Source organism: Mauremys reevesii, linkage group 16, assembly GCF_016161935.1.
Source record: "Mauremys reevesii isolate NIE-2019 linkage group 16, ASM1616193v1, whole genome shotgun sequence".
Classification (NCBI taxonomy): Eukaryota; Metazoa; Chordata; order Testudines; family Geoemydidae; genus Mauremys; species Mauremys reevesii.
In genome coordinates, this window is record NC_052638.1 from 2873125 (window position 1) to 2891142 (window position 18018).

The following is an 18018-nucleotide window of genomic DNA, read 5'->3' on the forward strand; positions in this document are numbered from 1 at the left end:
TCTGTTTTATTAGCACAGCGCTCTGCTAATAACACCCAGATAATGTGAGCACCATGCAAGACACAAATTATCTTATTTATACAGATAAAAGGGTGAGAACTTAACAAGGTAACAAAGGAAGCAGAATCAGATAAGTTTACCTGGGCTAGGCATGCATATCTTATTTCCTTACTAACTATTACCCATCTTCTGTTAATGTTTCGCCATTAGCACCATTGTTTATGCCTAATGTTTCTTTTCCTGGCACCTGTATTTCAACATTTCTTATTTCTGCTTAAAGGTACATACAACATTTCTTTAATCCATTCTTATTTTTACAATATAATTCATTCTACTTTCACAAGCGTCAACGGAAAAAATCTCAGTGCTTTGCAACAGAAAATCAGAAGTGATGTCTGTTAGATGTCTGGTGCTCTGCTCTGTTCAATGTTGATAACAGTCGGCTGCGTGCGTGTTCCCTCTGTGTGCTGCCCTGGCTCTGTGCAGATCGCTGAGCCAGCAGATCCTGAGAGAACCCCCAATGACCACAGACTCTGATAAGGTACGAAGGCACGTCGGCCAGGTTTATTGTCAAACGAAGCACAGTATTAGTTTCCAGCAGACACTACAGGATATACTACAACTATGTGCCCCTTGACAATGGACACAGCTCAGTCAGTGGTGGGGCTTTCCACTGCCCCCTAGGCTGGACAAAGACACCGCCTCAGGGATGCATTCTTATACACAGGTACAAACAAGTTACACATCACTCCTGACGTATTGAGGTACAACCCCCCTATGCAGTAAGGTGCCACCTCTCACCTTGCACATGTTGGTTCGAACAAAACAACTCTATCCATCATATTACCCTTTTGCCCATCTTTAGAAGGGGTCAGCCTGTTCCTTGTTATCTGTGTGGAATGTGCAAGTATCCGAGTGTTCTGTTACCTTTTAGGTCTGTATCTTCTTGCAGCATCAGTCCTTTCCTTGCCAGCTTCTGTGAGCAGGGCCTGCCTCTGGCTCACAGCTTCATTTTGCTTTATGTTAGCAAAGTCCTGACCGTTACTTTAGTTAGGCCTATGATACAAGGATTTATGTTTCAGGGCCTCATCTTACTATATCAGAAGTGATGTCTGTCAGATGACTGAGATGTCTTTGATGGATGGAAGTGGAATATATTTTTACAGTGTGAGAGCAAATTACATTGAAGATGGATACATTCTTCTTTGAATGTTTGCTCATGTCCATTCCAGGCTAGGTGTGTGCGGGCCACATGCAGAGTTGTTAGAGAGATTTCTCTCAGTGGTATCTGTAGGACCAGCTCTAGAGCCAGATATAAGGGGTGCTGCTGGCCACTCATCCTCTCAGTTCCTTCTTATCACCCGGGATGGTTGCCTGGAATGATCCTTCTTCTTCGAGTGATTGCTCATATCAATTCCAATTAGGTGTGCGTGCGCTGCATGCACAGCAGTCAGAAGGTTTTTCCTGCCAGGTTAGTCCAGTGCCCCCTTGGGTCACGCCTTAATGGCGCTGAATATAGGGCCCTACAGACCCACCGCCACTTCAGGTCCTTGTTACTGCCTGTGACGGTTAGCCAGAACACTCCTAGCTCTTGCTGCTTCTTCAAGTGCTTGCACATGTCCATTCCGTATTAGGTGTGTGTGCTCGCCACATGCACTGGTGCCGGATGTTTTTCCTTCAGCAGTATCCGTAGGGGACCAGCTCTGGTGCCCTCTGGAGTGGCGCGCACATGCCGCAGTATAAGGGGTGCCGCCAGCCCCCTTACCCTCAGTTCCTTCTTGCTGCCAATGATAGTGCTGGAACGTCTGCTGCTTTGGCTAGCATTGTTTTGTTCTCCGTTCTTGCAAACTTTACAAAACCTGCAATATAGTTGTATATAGTCAAGGACAGAGTTCGTTGGAGCGGTGCTCGACTTGACCTGTGCCAGAGCGTTCCTGCTGCTAGAAAGGTTCCAGACCTTGGCGGACCTCATTGCGGAAGTCTCCGCGTTCCACCTAAGGATGAGTAATGTGATGGTTCCCTTTTGAGTGGTAGCAGGGGCCAGGCAGTCCTGGGCACACGGGCCGAAATCCACAATCATTATCAGTTCAAAGTTCTTCTGTTCAACCTGTCAGTGCCTCCTCGAATGTTTACTAAGTGCATGGTAGCTGTGGCCGTGTTCCTATGCAAGAGTCAGGTGTAGGTGTTTCCGTACCTCGATGACTGACTAATCAAGGGCCATTCCAAGGGCCGGTCCACAAGAGCTACTTCAGATGACTTGGGACTTCTACCTCAATGTACAGAAGTCACGGCCGTCTCCAGCACCCGAACCTCAAGTTGCTTCACCTCACGGTGTGGAAGCTCCATGGCTGAACCTGACAGAGCTTGCCTGTTCGGGTCCAGTCAGACAAGTCCTCCTTGGAAGTAGGAAACCCTGCACTAGGGCTATCTACCTAGCCAAATGGAAAAGATTCACAATTTGTCCTTCCCAATATCTCCGGTCTCCAAAATATTTGTCGATACCTCTGATATGGGACTATCTCCTCCACCCCAAACAGCAAGGACTTTCCATGTCATAGATTCATAGATTCTAGGACTGGAAGGGATCTCGAGAGGTCGAGTCCAGTCCCCTGCCCTCATGGCAGGACCAAAAACTGTCTAGACCATCCCTGATAGACATTTATCTAACCTACTCTTAAATATCTCCAGAGATGGAGATTCTACAACCTCCTTAGGCAATTTATTCCAGTGTTTAACCACCCTGACAGTTAGAAAGTTTTTCCTGATGTCCAACCTAAACCTCGCTTGCTGCAGTTTAAGCCCATTGCTTCTTGTTCTATCCTTAGAGGACAAGGTGAATAAGTTTTCTCCCTCCTACTTATGACACCCTTTTAGATACCTGAAAACTGCTCATGTCCTCTCTCAGTCTTCTCTTTTCCAAACTAAACAAACCCAATTCTTTCAGCCTTCCTTCATAGGTCATGTTCTTAAGATCTTTAATCATTCTTGTTGCTCTTCTCTGGACCCTCTCCAATTTCTCCACATCTTTCCTGAAATGCGGTGCCCAGAACTGGACACAACATTCCAGTTGAGGCCTAACCAGTGCAGAGTAGAGCGGAAGAATGGCTTCTCGTGTCTTGCTCACAACACACCTGTTAATGCATCCCAGAATCATGTTTGCTTTTTTTGCAACAGCATCACACCGTTGACTCATATTAAGCATGTGGTCCATTATAACCCCTAGATCCCTTTCTGCCGTACTCCTTCCTAGACAGTCTCTTCCCATTTTGTATGTGTGAAACTGATTTTTTCTTTCTAAGTGGAGCACTTTGCATTTGTCTTTGTTAAACTTCATCCTGTTTACCTCAGATCATGTCTCCAATTTGTCCAGATCATTTTGAATTATGACCCTGTCCTCCAAAGCAGTTGCAATCCCTTCCAGTTTGGTATCATCTGAAAACTTAATAAGTGTACTTTCTATGCCAATATCTAAGTCGTTGATGAAGATATTGAATCAGAGCCGGTCCCTGAACAGAGCCGGTCCCAAAACAGACCCCTGTGGAACCCCACTTGTTATACCTTTCCAGCAGGATTGGGAACCATTAGTAACTACTCTGAGTATGGTTATCCAGCCAGTTATGCACCCACCTTATAGTAGCCCCACCTAAATTGTATTTGTCTAGTTTATCAATAAGAATATCATGCGAGACCGTATCAAATGCCTTACTAAAGTCTAGGTATACCACATCCACCGCTTCTCCCTTATCCACAAGACTCATTATCCTATCAAAGAAAGCTATCAGATTGGTTTGACACAATTTGTTCTTTACAAATCCATGCTGGCTATTCCCTATCACCTTACCACCTTCCAAGTGTTTGCAGATGATTTCCTTAATTACTTGCTCCATTATCTTCCCTGGCACAGAAGTTAAACTAACTGGTCTGTAGTTTCCTGGGTTGTTTTTATTTCCCTTTTTATAGATGGGCACTATGTTTGCCCTTTTCCAGTCTTCTGGAATCTCTCCCGTCTCCCATGATTTTCCAAAGATAATAGCTAGAGGCTCAGATACCTCCTCTATTAGCTCCTTGAGTATTCTAGGATGCATTTCATCAGGCCCTGGTGACTTGCAGGCATCTAACTTTTCTAAGTGATTTTTAACTTGTTCTTTTTTTATTTTATCTTCTAAACCTACCCCCTTCCCATTAGCATTCACTATGTTAGGCATTCCTTCAGACTTCTCGGTGAAGACCGAAACAAAGAAGTCATTAAGCATCTCTGCCATTTCCAAGTTTCCTGTTACTGTTTCTCCCCTCCTCACTGAGCAGTGGGCCTACCCTGTCCTTGGTCTTCTTCTTGCTTATAATATATTGATAAAAAGTCTTCTTGTTTCCCTTTATTCCCATAGCTAGTTTGAGCTCATTTTGTGCCTTTGCCTTTCTAATCTTTCCCCTGCATTCCTGTGTTGTTTGCCTATGTTCATCCTTTGTAATCTGTCCTAGTTTCCATTTTTATATGACTCCTTTTTATTTTTTAGATCATGCAAGATCTCATGGTTAAGCCAAGCTGGTCTTTTGCCACATTCTCTATCTTTCCTACCCAGCAGAATAGTTTGCTTTTGGGCCCTTAATAGTGTCCCTTTGAAAAACTGTCAACTCTCCGCAGTCGTTTTTCCCCTCAGTCTTGATTCTCATGGGACCTTACCTGTCAGCTCTCTGAGCTTACCAAAATCCGCCTTCCTGAAATCCATTGTCTCTATTTTGCTGTACTCCCTTCTACCTTTCCTTAGAATTGCAAACTCTATGATTTCATGATCACTTTCACCCAAGCTGCCTTCCACTTTTAAATTCTCAACGAGTTCCTCCCTATTTGTCAAAATCAGTCTAAAACAGCTTCCCCCCCAGTAGCTTTTTCAACCTTCTGAAATAAAAAGTTGTCTGCAATGCAGTCCAAGAACTTATTGGATAGTCTGTGCCCCGCTGTGTTATTTCCCCCCCCCCCCAACATATATCTGGATAGTTGAAGTCCCCCATCACCACCCAATCTTGGGCTTTGGATGATTTTGTTAGTTGTTTAAAAAAAGCCTCATCTACCTCTTCCACCTGGTTAGGTGGCCTGTAGTAGACTCCTAGCACGACATCACCCTTGTTTTTTTACCCCTTTTAGCCTAACCCAGAGACTCAACACTTCCGTCTCCTATGTCCATTTCCACCTCAGTCCAAGTGTGTACATTTTTAATATATAAGGCAACACCTCCTCCCTTTTCCCCTATCCTTCCTGAGCAAGCTGTACCCGTCCACACCAACATTCCAATTACGTGTATTATCCCACCAAGTTTCAGTGATGCCAACGATGTCATAGTTGTATTTATTTATTAGCACTTCCAGTTCTTCCTGCTTATTATCCATACTTCTCGCATTTGTATATAGGCATCTAAGATACTGGTTTGATCTTGCCTCCCCAGTTTTGCCCTGACCCTCCTTTCTCTCTGCCATTATAACCCACGCTCCCTCTTGTTTCTGACCCATCTCCCAGGTCTCCATGTTCCCCACTTACCTCTGGGCTTTGCTCACCTGTCCCCGTCGAACCTAGTTTAAAGCCCTCCTCACTAGGTTAGCCAGTCTGTGTCTTTCCCCTCCTCGAAATGTGAACGCCAGCTCTGCCTAGCAGTCCTTCCTCGAATAGCATCCCGTGGTCGAGGAAGCCAAAGCCCTCCTGGCGACACCATCTTCACAGCCAGACATTCACCTGCATGATGCATCTGTCTCTGCCCGGGCCCCTACCTTTGACAGGAAGAATCAAAGAGAATACCACCTGTGCTCCAGACTCCTTCACCCGTACTCCCAGAGCCCTGTAGTCACTCTTGATCTGCTCAGTGTCACACCTCGCAGTATCATTTGTGCCCACATTGATGAGTAGCATAGGGTAGTAGTCACAGGGCTGGATAATCCTCGACAATGCCTCTAACATTTCGGATATGGGCCCCCAGCAGGCAGCATACCTCCTGAGATGAAATGTCAGGGCGACAGATGGGCGCCTCTGTCCCCCTCAGCAGAGAATCTCCGACCACCACTACCCTACATTTCCCATTCGCAGTGGTGGCAGCAGACCTCCCAGCCTTAGGGATATGAGGCTTCTCCTCCTTTACTGGAGGGGGTGATTCCTTCTCTCCTGTATGAAGAAGAGCATAATGGTTACCTATTACCATGGCGGGAGGGTTCGGAGCAGGGGTGGAGCACTGCCCGCTGCCGGAAGTAACCAGCTGCTAGTGTCCACCCTGAGCCATCTCCTCCTCCACCAGTGATGTGTCAGCAGTCCTGTGTACTGGGACAGCTACCTCAGCTGTCTCCACATGGACACTGTCCAGGAATCACTCATGGATTTGGATGCTCCTCAACCTAGCCACCTCCTCCTGTAGCTCTGCCACCTGCTGCCTGAGAGATTCCACCAGTAGGCACCTTTCACATTGGAGGCCCCCACCGCCTGGATATCAGTAAGTGGAAATTGCAAGTTACAGTCCCTGCAAAACCACACCAGGATCTGGGTAGAAGCATCCATGCTCAGGTGCTCTGTCTAGCTACAGGCGCAGGTGGAGGAGACAGAAGCAGTGCTGGCACAGGTGTTGCGGGTCTTCCTAACCATCGTAAGCCTCCCTCTGTTGAACTCCCTCTCAAACTCCCCTGTCTGCAACCCCTTGTCCACTCAATAATAAAGGTCTACTTGGCCACCGTCTCTGCCTTCCATCCAGGCGTGGAGGGTGTGGAGGGCTGGTCGGTCTTCACCAACCCCTTGGTGAGTCGTTTCCTAAAAGGTCTCAACAGACTATGCCTTCATGTACGACAGATGGTCCCAGCCTGGTACCTTCACTTGGTCCTTTCCAGGTGAATGGGGCCACCTTTTGAACTGCTGGTGGCAGGCTCTTTGCTGTACCTCTCATATAAAGTGGCATTCCTGGTAGCAATAACATTTCCTAGGAGGGTGTCTGAGCTTAAGGCCCTAACATCTGAGCCTCCTTACACCATGTCCTTTAATGACAAAGACCAGCTCAGACCGCATCCCACTTTTCTCCCTAAGGTTGTCTCCCAGTTCCATGTTAACTAGGATATCGTCCTTCCAGTTTTCTACCCTAAGCCGCATGCAAGCATCAGGGAGCAAAAACTTCATTCGGTGGATGTTCACTGGGCGTTAACCTTCTCTATTGAGCGCATGAAACCATTTCGGAAGTCTAATCAGCTGTTCGTCACAGTAGCTGACTGAATGAAGGGGCTTCCAGTCTCCTCCCAACAGATTTTGTCATGGATCACATCCCGTAGCTGTAAAAATTGACAAAGTCTTGTGGCACCTTATAGATTAACAGATGTATTGAAGCATAAGCTTTCGTGGGTGAATATTCACTTCGTCAGATACATGTAGTGGAAATTTCCAGAGGCAGGTATGAATATGGTGCGGTGTATGGTTGCTGGTGAGAATATGCTTAAGGTTGGAGGGTTGTTGGTGGGCGAGGACTGGCCTGCCTCCCAAGGCCTGTGAAAGCGAAGGATTGTTGTCCAGGATGGGTTGTAGATCACTGATGATGCATTGGAGAGGTTTTAGCGGAGGACTGTAGGTGATGGCCAGTAGAGTTCTGTTGGTTTCTTTCTTGGGCTTCTGGGTACACATCTGGCTCTGTTGATTTGTTTCCGTATTTCCTCGTGTGGGTAGTTTTGAGAATGCTTAGTGAAGATCTTGTAGGTGTTGGTCTCTGTCTGAGGGGTTGGAGCAAATGCAGTTGTACCTCAGAGCTTGACTGAAGACGATGGATCGTGTGTTGTGTTTGGGATGAAAGCGGGAGGCATGAAGATAAGGCATAGCAGTCAGTGGGTTTTCGGTATAGGGTGGTGTTAACGTGACCGTCACTTATTTGCACCGTGGTGTCTAGGAAAGGACCTCCCGTGTAAATTGATCCAGGCTGAGGTTGATGGTGGGGTGGAAGCTGTTAAAACTGTGGTGGAATTCTTCTAGAGTCTCCTTCCCATGGGTCCAGATGATGACGATGCCATCAATGTAGTGTAGGTAGAGACGGGGCATGAATGGATGAGAGCTGAGGAAGGGTTGTTCCAGGTCAGCCATACAAATGTTGGCATATTGTGGGGCCATGCGGGTGCCCATAGCGGTGCCACTGGTCTGAAAGTATATATTGTCACCAAATTTGAAATAATTGTGCGTGAGGATAAAGTCACAGAGCTCAGCAACCAGTTGTGCTGTGGCATCATCAGGGATACTGTTCCTGACAGCTTGTATTCCATCTGTGTGTGGGATGTTTGTGTAGAGAGCCTCCACATCCATGGTGGTTAGAATGGTGTTTTCTGGAAGATCACCAATGCATTGTAGTTTTTCCTCAGGAAATAAGTGGTGTAACGGAGATAGCTGGGAGTGCTGGGGGCGTAGGGTCTGAGTCGAGAGTCCTCATATCCAGACAGTCCTTCAGTGAGTGCCAATTCCAGAGATGATGCGGCGTCCAGGATTTCCAGGTTTGTGAATCTTGGGTAGTAGATAGACTAACCCTGGTCGGGGCTCTAAGGGTGTGTTAATTTGTTCCTGTGTTAGTGTAGGGAGTGTCCTGAGTAGATGGTGCAGTTTCTTAGTGTATTCCTCAGTGGGATCTGAGGAGAGTGGCCTGTAGAATTTGGTATTGGAGAGTCGTTTGGCAGCCTCGTTTTGGTAGTCAGACCTGTTCATGATGACAACAGCACCTCCTTTATCAGCCTCTTTGATTAATGTCAGGGTGGTTTCTGAGTCTGTGGATTGTGTTCTGCATGGCTTAGGTTATGAGGCAAGTGATGTTGTTTTTCCACAATTTCTGCCTGTGCACGTCAGCGGAAGCATTCCTTTTATAGGTCTAAACTGTCATTTTGGCCTTCAGGAGGAGTCCGTGTGGAGTTCTTTTTTGTGCTGTTGGTGGGAGGGTATCTGTGTATTAGTGCGCTGTTCAATGTTATCTTGAAAGTATTCTTTGAGTCAGAGATCCTTTGAGGCCTCTTCGGGGTACCCCCTCAGCTCCATCTGAAGATCCTATAAACTTATATTTAAACTGCAGTAGGGGTGGGCAATATTCCTAATCCCTACCCCATCTCTTTACCTCTGACTGTTTCTATCGGTCTGTCCATCATGCTTTCCTCAGTCCTTGTTCGCTGGTTAACCTTTTGGGAAGAGACTTGCTATGTAAATTAAAATGTAAATGGATGCTCCAAAGGAGGAGACTGACTCCGGCCCTTCCTCCTTGCAATAGGAACTGCTGGCTAAGGTCCCCCCCCGCCTTATGAGCCGATCATGCCAACCGGGTTGGGTGCATTGGGTCTGCCCACTCTGTTAAGATTCGCCTAAACCCAGAAAGACTCCTTCCCGAGGTGCAGCAGTACCCTCTATCAAAACAAGCCAAGGAAAAAAATGCAACCTGTTATTACCTCCTGCATTCAGCAAGGAGTCATTATTCCTACGGTCAGTGAGTGTATCTCCCCCATTTTACTGTGCTGTTAATGCTGCTGTTCTCCCTAGCTTTTTGCATTGTCCCTAGCCCTGCTACTATCTTCTCCTACAATGCACCAGTGCTGAAGGGTTGTTACCACCTCAAATAAGGGGAAAAGTTGTATTAAGTCCGGACATAAAGGATTAAGGTTATTGTTAAATAAGATGCATCTAGATATGAGGAATAAATGTGTTTCTGTATGTAAATAGGTGTGTATAAATTAATAAAAGAGGGGTTAGTCGAAAAGCCCACCCTCCTTGCTAAATTGGTAGTGAAACAATGCCTGTGTCCATGGAAAGGAATAATGCAGTTGGGGGGCGAGGGAAGGATTGGGCCCAGACAAGCAGACAACCACAGTTTGAGGAAGTTGGGGAAAAAAAGAGGTTGAGAAGTTAACTCTGTAGTTACTGGAGGGAATTAAGCAGTGAAACTTTGTACAAATGTTAAAAGAAGGTGTTATGAAAAGAAAATTCTTGGGGTTTTTTTTGCAGCCATTCCTTTGGAGAAAGGGTCCATTTCTCCTTCAGGAATGTCTGTAAATAATCCAGGCAAGAGGTTTGCCACATGTTCTCTCTTTCCTACTGTTGAAAATTGACCACACTGTAGAATTTTGGGTCAGACACAGCCTGGTGGCTCCTTTATTCAAGTATGCATACAGGGAAGGTCGGCAGGTTCCCCAGCAAGGGAGATCCAGCCGCCTTAAGCAACTCTTCATGGCTTCCAGCTTATAAGGACAAAAACCGCAAAGCATCATCACACATTACAAATCTTATTATCCTTATTAGGTATATTCTTAATAGCAGACCTATCAAAATCCCCGGGCGCTTTGGACACCCGAGGGTAGGGTTTTCCTGTTATTCTCTGGGGACTTCAGATTTCACCAATTTTCCCTTCTTGCGTTAACCTATCTTGCGTATCTTATTGTTTACTAAATTGCTTAATATAATTGCATCTAGATGTCTTGTACAATAAGCTTTGTTTCCCAAGTGCCCTTTGTGCCCCCCTACGTGCGGTTTCAATTGTTCAAGACCTAAATTTTCCATTGCTATCACACTATAATATGAGACCAAGATGCACAATTATCAGTTGGTGCTAGTTCCTCTTTTCTGTGCCCTTCTGATTTTGCCACACTATTACAAATTTTCCACTTGGTCTATGGCAGCCTATTATTACTTATGCTAAGTTAACCTACTGCTAGGCCTATTGCTTATGCCAAGCCAACGTATTTGGGCCTGTGAGCTAGAGCCTTGGGGTTTTGCGCATGGGTACAGTATGGAGGGTTTAGAAAATCCCCAACACTACCCAGCGGAATAGCTTGCTTTTGGGCCCTTAATAGTGTCTCTTTGAAAAACTGTCAACTCTCCTCGGTCGTTTCCCCCCTCAGTCTTGATACTCATGGGACCTTACCTATCAGCTCTCTGAGCTTACCTGCATATTTATACCTGCCTCTGGAAATTTCCATTACATGCGGGTATTCACCCACAAAAGTTTATGCTCCAATACGTCTGTTAGTCTATAAGGTTCCACAGGACTCTTTGTCACTTTTTACAGATCCAGACTAACATGGCTACCCCTCTGATACTTGACATCCTGTATCTGGGCATGCTCTGATGTGGTACCTGCCCCTCTGCTTATTCCACAAGGGCGCAGGCATCATCAACACTTTTGAGACAGAGTCTCTAGGCTGATAACTTTGAATCCAAAAGCAAGCCAAGAATGTCTGTGTTATGCAAATCAACTAAATGATAAAGATAGAATCCGTTGAAACCTGACCTGCCTATAAAACAAATACAGGAAAATACTGGGGAGTAATTCCTCAGTTTTGCCTGCAATCAGCAAGGGTATTTGTAAAGAAAGGAATATTTTAAGCAATAATCTGCCAACCCCAAAGGGGTAGAAATATGCTCTCTTTGTCTTTCAGAAAAATAGGAAAAGCTGATACCAACTGAAAAGCCGAAATATGTTCTTGAAGTGTTGCTGGGTACACTTTACAGCCTGATCGCCTTTGGCGCTTCTGGGACGGCCGCCTGGTCGCACCCAGGGTGCTTTGGCCCTACTTTGCTCGGGTGCACCACTGAGTGGCACACGTGGGCAAAGGGGGGATAATTGCTGTAGTTACACAAGACTGGTTCACACCAGATTTTTTCCTCTGTGGCCCAATGCTACTGCCAACAATGTACAATCTGCCAACAGCGTTATGTTGGCAAAGCTGTCAAGGTTAGGCAGGCAGCACATCCCCCTTCCTGGGGACCTTTTGTAAATATTTCAATTGATTTTATTTAAATGTCTAAAGGTTGTAATTATAGATGTGTTAGTTTTAGTTAATGTATTTTCCAACTGGGTTGAGGCCTTTCCCTGTAAAAAGGCAGATGCCAAGACGGTTGTAAAACTTTTGACGTAAGGATTTTGTACCGTGATTTGGCATACCCGTAAGTAGCATCAGTGATCATGAGCTGGATAAATTATAAGAGTTATGTGCAGCTTTACAGATCCAACACAATTCTCATTCACACAGTCTCCACTGCCCTACTGCCCGCAGTTTGCCAGGACAGTGAGCATGGGATCCACTATAAATCGAAAGACCGGACTCAGCCCACATAAAATCCTCATGGAAAGACCTATGAGACTTCCTGCTGCTCCTCCTGTGCCACCACACCTAAGAGACCTGTAGCTGGATGATGATAAAATACTCACATATTGCCAGTCGCTAATGAAGTGTCAAGTCTTCTCATTCACAAGTCAAGGGAGCACAGTTAGCTCACCCAGGAGAGCCTTGTCACAACCTCCAGCCAGGAGACTGGGACTATGTCAAGGTCCATCAAAGAAAGACTGTGCTAGAACCTCGGTGGGAAGGGCCCTTACCAGGTACTCCTAACCACTAATACTACTGTCAAGTGCCAAGGATTGACTACCTGGCCCCATGCCTCTCACTGTAAGAAAACAACCTCTCCATCTGAGGACATAATAAAACCTTCAACCAAGCAAGGTGATTGTGCTAGTAACCGCTTCCTTGCTGCCTCACTGCCGGACAGCTAAGTGAACTAAGACTAGGAAATCTCGAAGAATAGCTTGCGGAAACTAGCCAAAACTACCTGAAGATGAAACTTTTAATATTTCTCAGCCTCTCCTTCTTAACGAAGTTAGGGTGGGGATGGGAAAATAATATTTTTCTAAATCTTAGCCAATCAGTAGCCTCACTAGTGAATAATCAAACGTATATCCAAAGGGTTTGTTCTGCTATGGGAAATTTTACCTGTATTGAAATAATTCCAGTAACTAATAATTTAACCTGCACCATATTGCAATATACTTCTTCCTATGCTATCAATGTTAATGCCTCATGGAAGTACATAAAAGTGTTTAATCAAATTCTACAGGCCACTCGCCTCAGATCCCACTGAGGAATACACTAAGAAACTGCACCATCTACTCAGGACACTCCCTACACTAACACAGGAACAAATCAACATATCCTGAAAGCCCTGACCGGGATTATTCTATCTACTACCCAAGATCCACAAACCTGGAAATCCTGGACGCCCCATCATCTCTGGAATTGCCACTCACTGAAGGACTGTCCAGATGTGTGGACTCTCTACTCAGACCCTACGCCCCCAGCACTCCCAGCTATCTCTGTGACATCACTGATTTCCTGAGGAAAAACTACAATGCATTGATGATCTTCCAGAAAACACCATCCTAGCCACCATGGATGTGGAGGCTCTCTACAGAAACATCCCACACACAGATGGAATACAAGCTGTCAGGAACAGTATCCCTGATGATGCCACAGCACAACTGGTTGCTGAGCTCTGTGACTTTATCCTCACGCACAATTATTTCAAATTTGGTGACAATATATATCTCCAGATCAGTGGCACCGCTATGGGCACCCGCATGGCCCCACAATATGCCAATATTTTTATGGCCGACCTGGAACAACACTTCCTCAGCTCCAGTCCACTCACGCCCCTTCTCTACCTATGCTGCATTGATGACATCTTCATCATCTGGACCCATGGGAAGGAGACTCTGGAAAAATTTCACCACGATTTCAACAGCTTCCACCTCACCATCAACCTCAGCCTGGACCAATCTACACGGGAGGTCCTTTCCTAGACACCACGGTACAAATAAGTGACGGTCACGTTAACACCACCCTATACCGAAAACTCATCGACTGCTATGCCTACCTTCATGGCTCCAGCTTCCATCCCGGACACACCACACGATCCATTGTCTACAGTCAAGCACTGAGGTACAACCGCATCTGTTCCAACCCCTCAGACAGAGACCAACACCTACAAGATCTTCACCTAGCAGTCTCAAAACTATGATACCGGCATGAGGAAATAAGGAAACAAATCAACAGAGTCAGATGTGTACCCAGAAGCCTCCTGCTGCAAGACAAGCCCAAGAAAGAAACCAACAGAACTCCACTGACCATAACCTACAGTTCTCTGCTAAAACCTCTCCAACGCATCATCAGTGATCTACAACCCATCCTGGACAATGATCCCTCGCTTTCACAGGCATTGGGTGGCAGGCCAGTCCTTGCCCACAGACAACCCTCCAACCTTAAGCATATTTTCACCCGCAACCACACACCGCACCATAGTAACTCTAACTCAGGAACCAATCCATGCAACTAAACCTCAATGCCAACTCTGCCCACGTATCTACACCAGCGACACCATCACAGGACCTAACCAGATCAGCCACACCATCACCAGTTCATTCACCAGCACATCCACCAATATAATATATGCCATCATATGCCAGCAATGCCCCTTGCTATGTACATTGGCCAAACTGGACAGTCCCTACGTAAAAGAATAAATGGACACAAGTCAGATATTAGGAATGGCAATATACAAAAACCTGTAGGAGAACACTTCAGTCTTCCTGGACACACAATAGCAGATGTAAAGGTAGCCATCCTGCAGCAAAAACACTTCAGGACCAGACTTCAAAGAGAAACTGCTGAGCTTCAGTTCATCTGCAAATTTGACACCATCGGCTCAGGATTAAACAAAAACTGTGAATGACTTGCCAACTACAAAAGCAGTTTCTCCTCCTTTGGTGTTCACACCTCAGCTGCTAGAAGAAGGCCTCATCCTCCCTGATTGAACTAACCTCGTTATCTCTAGCCTGATTCTTGCCTGCATATTTATACCTGCCTCTGGAAATTTCCATTACATGCGGGTATTCACCCACAAAAGTTTATGCTCCAATACGTCTGTTAGTCTATAAGGTTCCACAGGACTCTGTCACTTTTTACAGATCCAGACTAACATAGCTACCCCTCTGATACTTGACATCCTGTATCTGGGCATGCTCTGATGTGGTACCTGCCCCTCTGCTTATAATACATTCCACAAGAGCGCAGGCATCATCAACATCATTCCTGGCCCATGTTCCAATGCAAGGAATCTGAGGAGCTGCGACTTGGTCATCTATATATATTTTTACCTTGCATTACGCTATTACCCAGCAGGCTAGAGACAATGCACCCTTTTGTAGGGCAGTGCTTCAGTCAGCAAACCTTTGAGGTCTGATCCCACCTCCAAAACTAAGGTTTGGTAATCACCTGGAATTGGAATTGACATGAGCAATCACTGAAAGAAGAAAAAACGGTTACCTACCTTTCGTAACTGTTGTTCTTTGAGATGTGTTGCTCATGTCCATTCCAATACCCACCCTCCTACTCCTCCGTCGGAACAATCTGGCAAGAAGGAACTGAAGTGGCGGCGGATTGGCAGTATCTTATATTCAGTGCCATGAAGGCACGACCCCAGGGGGCGCCCGGACTGACCAGACAGGTACTACTAGGGGAAAAACCCTCCGGCTCCTGTGCACTCGGCACACACAAACCTAATTGGAATAGACACGAGCAACACATCTCAAAGAACAACAGTTACAAAAGGTAGGTAACCATTTTTTCTTGCTCTTGCAAGGCCTCTTTCCAGTGGTTTCGACTTTTCGGTTGTATATTATATGGTTAGTGTAGTTACTGTGTATGGTACTGGTAATAGTTGTCCCTGTCATTGAGAGACTTTCACCCCAGGCGTAGGCATGCCCTTGTCTACAGGATTCAAGTCGTGACCCTCCTGAGGCAAGCCGATGCCAGTGAATGACCCTCACTCTCACTCTCTAGAGTGCCTTGGTGAAACTCACATGAAAGAGAATTGCCAGATCTGCAGGGGCTTCAGACCGCACACTCGAAAGGACAGGGACATTTCTCTGAAGGTCATAGAATCTTAGGTGTGACAAAGCTCCAAGCCTGTATTGGTGAGTCCCACGCTTCCTAGCGGATACAGTGGCCTTAGCTCACTGAGGTCCTGAAGATGACCTCCCTCTCCTGGTATGGGGGCAGAGGTTACAACTTATTGAGCTATTTTCATCACAGGCCAGTATGAGAGGTGGGAAGGTGGAATACCCACGGTCTCTGTTGCTCCTTAGAGCTCCGTAGGCACTGTTTGGTCTCCTGCCTGGACCAAAGTCTGTTTCCCCTTTCAAAGGGATCTCTGTAGATCATGCAGGGGGGAGGGGGGAAAGGAATGGGGAACCCAGGACCGCTCTCTACTCCGGGTTCCAGCCCAGGGACCCTAATTATAGCAGCTGTTATCGGCTTCCCTTCTTCACTGACACTGCTTTGATTCCCTGGGCCACTTCCCCGTGCTCCCCTTTTCCACACTTCACCCTTACCTCAGGGCTCAGTAATGCTTCCTCACCTCCAGCTCCTTTCCCCTGGGCTCTTCTGGAGAGAACTGGCAAGGAGAGCTTTTAAAGCAGTATAAGTGGGACCTTAATTAGTCCCAGCTGTCTCCATTAGCCTATCAGCCTTAACTGACCCTTTGTCAGTTAATTGAGGTCATAGAATCATAGAATCATAGAATCTCAGGGTTGGAAGGGACCTCAGGAGGTATCTAGTCCAACTCCCTGCTCAAAGCAGGACCAACCCCAACTAAATCATCCCAGCCAGGGCTTTGTCAAGCCTGACCTTAAAAACCTAGGGAGGTAGAGATTCCACTATCTCCCTAGGTAACCCATTCCAGTTCTTCACCATCCTACTAGTGAAAAAGTTTTTCCTAATATCCAACCTAAACCTCCCCCTCTGCAACTTGAGACTATTACTCCTTGTTCTGTCATCTTCTACCACTGAGAACAGTCTAGATCCATCCTCTTTGGAACCCCCTTTCAGGTAGTTGAAAGCAGCTATCAAATCCCCCCTCATTCTTCTCTTCTGCAGACTAAACAATCCCAGTTCCCCCAGCCTCTCCTCATAAGTCATGTGCTCCAGCCCCCTAATCATTTTTGTTGCCCTCCGCTGGACTCTCTCCAATTTATCCACATCCTTCTTGTAGTGTGGGGCCCAAAACTGGACACAGTACTCCAGATGAGGCCTCACCAGTGCTGAGTAGAGCGGAATGATCACATCCCTTGATCTGCTGGAAATGCCCCTACTTATACAACCCAAAATGCCATTAGCCTTCTTGGCAACAAGGGCACACTGTTGACTTATATTCAGCTTTTCGTCCACCGTAACCCCTAGGTCCTTTTCTGCAGAACTGCTACCCAGCCATTCGGTCCCTAGTCTGTAGCAGTGCATGGGATTCTTCCGTCCTAAGTGCAGGACTCTGCACTTGTCCTTGTTGAACCTCATCATTCTTTTGGCCCAATCCTCTAATTTGTCTAGGTCCCTCTGTATCCTATCCCTACCCTCCAGCGTATCAACCACTCCTCCCAGTTTAGTGTCATCTGCAAACTTGCTAAGGGTGCAGTCCACACCATCCTCCAGATCGTTAATGAAGATATTAACAAAACTGGCCCCAGCACCGACCCTTGGGGCACTCCACTTGATACTGGCTGCCAACTAGACATGGAACCATTGATCACTACCCGTTGAGCCCGACCATCTAGCCAGCTTTCTACCCACCTTACTGTCCATTCATCCAGCCCAGACTTCTTTAACTTGCTGGCAAGAATACAGTGGGAGACTGTATCAAAAGCTTTGCTAAAATCCAGAAATAGCACATCCACTGCTTTCCCCTCATCCACAGAGCCGGTTATCTCGTCATAGAAGGCAATTAGGTTAGTCAGGTGCCAGCATTAGCCTAACGACCTTAACTGGTTAAATTGACGTCAGGTGTCTTGATTGGCCTGGAGTAGCCCTTGTTTGGCTATCCAGGGAATAGGCCTCTGCTCCTTCTGAGGCTGCTCTACCCGCCTTCCACTCTTGTGAGGCCGGTTTGCTGGCTGGTTGCCCCCCTGGCTGCTGCTGTTGCTGCTGTGGGGAGTACCCTGCTGGTGTGACCCTCAGGGGGGAGTGCGAGGCCCCACTTTTGCCATTGTTTTTGGGGCCCCCCTGGCTGGGTTGCTGCTGCCTTTACTGCTGCTGGGGAGCTGCTACTGCTACTGGAGCTGAGGAGGGAGTAGAGGAGGCTTTGTTTTGTGGAGGGGGGTTTGTTACATCCCTGCTTCTGTGGTGGTAGATGCCTTTGCTGTGGGGTGCTGGGGGAGTGGCCTGGAGCCC

The 18018-nt window shown here is 46.6% G+C and overlaps 1 protein-coding gene across 1 annotated transcript in view; it reads right to left on the reverse strand.

Annotated features, from left to right (window-relative positions):
* Positions 1-16319, reverse strand: part of LOC120384704 (C-factor-like) — a 36093-nt gene extending 19774 nt beyond the window's left edge. The window contains exon 1 of the mRNA XM_039503689.1: positions 16191-16319. The gene's annotated coding sequence lies outside the window, so the exon portion shown is untranslated. The remainder of the gene's footprint in view (positions 1-16190) is intronic.
* Between the last annotated feature and the right edge of the window lie 1699 nt (positions 16320-18018).